Source organism: Thalassophryne amazonica, chromosome 7 (genome assembly GCF_902500255.1).
Source record: "Thalassophryne amazonica chromosome 7, fThaAma1.1, whole genome shotgun sequence".
NCBI classification, from domain to species: Eukaryota; Metazoa; Chordata; class Actinopteri; order Batrachoidiformes; family Batrachoididae; genus Thalassophryne; species Thalassophryne amazonica.
The window spans coordinates 46,715,183-46,718,026 of record NC_047109.1 but is presented as its reverse complement, the minus strand read 5'-3'; the positions used below and the strand labels follow the sequence as shown (position 1 = coordinate 46,718,026).

The 2,844-nt window shown below is 44.1% G+C and overlaps 1 long non-coding RNA gene across 1 annotated transcript; it reads left to right on the top strand.

Moving 5' to 3' along the window:
- Positions 1 to 760: 760 nt before the first annotated feature.
- On the top strand, positions 761 to 1,829 carry LOC117513281. The gene is made up of 4 exons (XR_004561537.1): positions 761 to 872; positions 945 to 1,019; positions 1,097 to 1,216; positions 1,666 to 1,829. It is a non-coding gene; the product is annotated as an uncharacterized LOC117513281 (long non-coding RNA).
- The last annotated feature ends 1,015 nt before the right edge of the window (positions 1,830 to 2,844 follow it).

The following is a 2,844-nucleotide window of genomic DNA, read 5'->3' as shown; positions in this document are numbered from 1 at the left end:
ATATCGATACCAACACTGGTATTGATATTGAACGATCCTCATGTAAAAAGATCGATACTCAAGCTTTTTTTCTCTCCCGCACGCACTGACTGCTGCGCACGCAGATTCATCAAAGTCCACTCTCTATCTCTTAGAGCAGCACTGCGATGTGTCACACAGCACGGAGCAGCGCACCCTTGTATTGTGGTTTGTCAGCCCTCTACCTCAGGAGATTTTGTTTTAAGTTGTGTTGAGTGATATTTTTTAAACAAAAATGTTGACTGTGGTAATAAAGTATTTTGTTGTCACGTACAATGTTTGGCGAAATTCTATCCTAGGTCTTTTGGATCTTTTGGATCTATGAAGCTTAAATATGAAAAAGTATCGGTATCGATATCGGAAATACTGGGCCTGTATTTACTTGGTAACGGATCAATACCAAAATTCCCAGTATCGCCCACCTCTACTGAGCAGGAACCCCATCTACCTCTCCCTGAACCCATATACGAGGTCTGTTAGAAAAGTATCCGACCTTTTAATTTTTTTCAAAAACCTGATGGATCTGAATCACATGTGCTTGCATGAGCAAACCTTGAACCTTCATGCGCATGCGTGAGTTTTTTCACACCTGTCGATTGCATCATTTGCTTGTAAGAAGCCTTTGTGTGAGGATGGGTGTAGTCTCTCATTGTTTTTTCTTTGTGTAGCAGGAGGAGTATTCCCTGTCTCTCCCCTGATTGTCATTTGGTTCATCCAATCCTCACTAGGGGCGCACTTCAAAAGGAGTGGTGCCTTATGGGTGGGCCCCTTCCTGGTTCGGCATGATATTGAGCGGGCACGCTTAGCCGCTCCACTTCCACCACTTGGTTTCTTTTGCCTCACTCCCGGTGCAGGTATGTAGCAGTGCTGTGCTGCGTATCAACCTTATTGTTTTGGTGTTTGTTGTTAATGATTTTATTCTGCAGCACGTCATCGTGCAGCGAGTTGCCAGCCTCCTTCTGTGCGCTATCTGGGTATGCTCCTCGTTTTCTGCAGCTCAGGTACGTTGCTGTAATCGCACTGCCTGCAAGAGGGCTAAAAGAGGCTATAGCTTATTATTATATCTGTAAATTTACAGCAGGCAGGAAATCTGTGGTTGTCGTGTTGTGGGGGAGACGTAATCCGTAGGTCGTTACGGTGGCATCAGCAGCTGTGGTGCTCCTCCCTCCTTTCCTGTGATTAAGCGGCTCCTTCATTGGTATGTAGCTCAACATGTTAGCAATGCACATGTTATGGCTTTTTTTTTAGTAATTTAATAATTTGTGATGCCATGGCAGATCTCTGGGGTGGACAGCGGCTCTGGACCGGCTGCATGAGACCGTTGCTGCTTTGCCTTACTTGGTTTTAGCGTGTTAATGTTAGCATACCCCCGGTGACTAACTTAGACACCCGCAACATATCCAGGCCTCTCTGTGCAGTAGCCCTTGTGGGGGTTTGGATTAGAGTCTAGCAATTTTTATATATTTTTTATTTTATTCCTTTTTCTTTTAACTGTATTTTGTGTGTTTTTTTTTTTTTTAATATTGGCTGATGTGTTTTTTGTTTTGTTTTGTTTTGTTTAGTTTGTGGTTAATTTTAAATCTTTTTTTTTTTAACTATGTTTCGTTTGAGGGATTGTTTTAATTTCTTTTATTATTTGTTTTTCAGTTGTGGGGCAACGGTGGTGGTGTAGGGGCCCAGGGTGTTGGAGTGTTGTGCTTCACCCACCACGCAGGATTGGACCTTCATGGTGTGATTGTGGTGTGTGAGTCACGTGTGACTGGGATGCTTATTTCTTTCTTTAGGGACCATCACTGCTGGTGTCTCCTTCTCACCGGTAAGCCCTGGCTGCTGACCAATGCCTCCATGTTTTGTATTTGTTAATTAATCTTTAACCACAACACAAGTTGGCCATTTTAAACATTTGAAAATAAAAACTGTGAGTTATTGTAACTTGGGATCACGCCTCTGCTTGTCTTTCTTACCCTAGTTTGAGAATCTGTCTTTTTTTGTTGTTGACCTGTAGGGGTCACCACATTTGCAAGGAAAATGGCAGAACAACTGGAGCAGCTCGACTGCATCAAATTTTGCCAGAAACTGGGCGAGAGCCAGGTGGAAACCATTCGGATTATTAAGATGGCTTTCGGTGACGATCCTATGGGCATCACACAGATTAAGGAGCGGTACAACCGGTTTAAAGACGTCCGCATAACAGTGGAGAGCGAGCCACGCTCTAGGCGGCCATCAACATGCTGAAATGACCAGATCATTTCCAAAGTGAACGCTGTGGTGATGTGGGACCGTCGTGTGACTAGCCGAGAAACTGCGGAAGAGGTGGACATCAGCACTTTTTTGGCACATTCCACTGTGACAGAAGATTTGGCCATGAAAAGAGTTGCAGCGAAATTTGTGCCGAAGCCATCGGCACGAATTTCGCTGCAACTCTTTTCATGGCCAAATCTTCTCGCTCTCCACCGTTGTGCAGCCGTGTTTAAATCGGTTGTACCGCTCCTTAATCTGTGTGATGCCCATAGGATCGTCACCGAAAGCCGCCTGAATAATCCGAATGGTTTCCACCTGGCTGTTGCCCAGTTTCTGGCAAAATTTGATGCAGTCACGCTGCTCCAGTCGTTCCGCCATTTCCTTGCAAAGAAAAAACGACGAGAGACTCCACCCATCCTCACACAAAGGCTGCTTGGCTCATGCAAGCACATGTGATTCAAATCCATCAGGTTTTTGAAAAAAATAAAAAGTTTGGATACTTTTCTAACAGACCTCATATACTATCTGAGTTTCTGTCTAAACATTGCGTCACTACACTAAGATGTTGTATTCTTTCTTGATTGG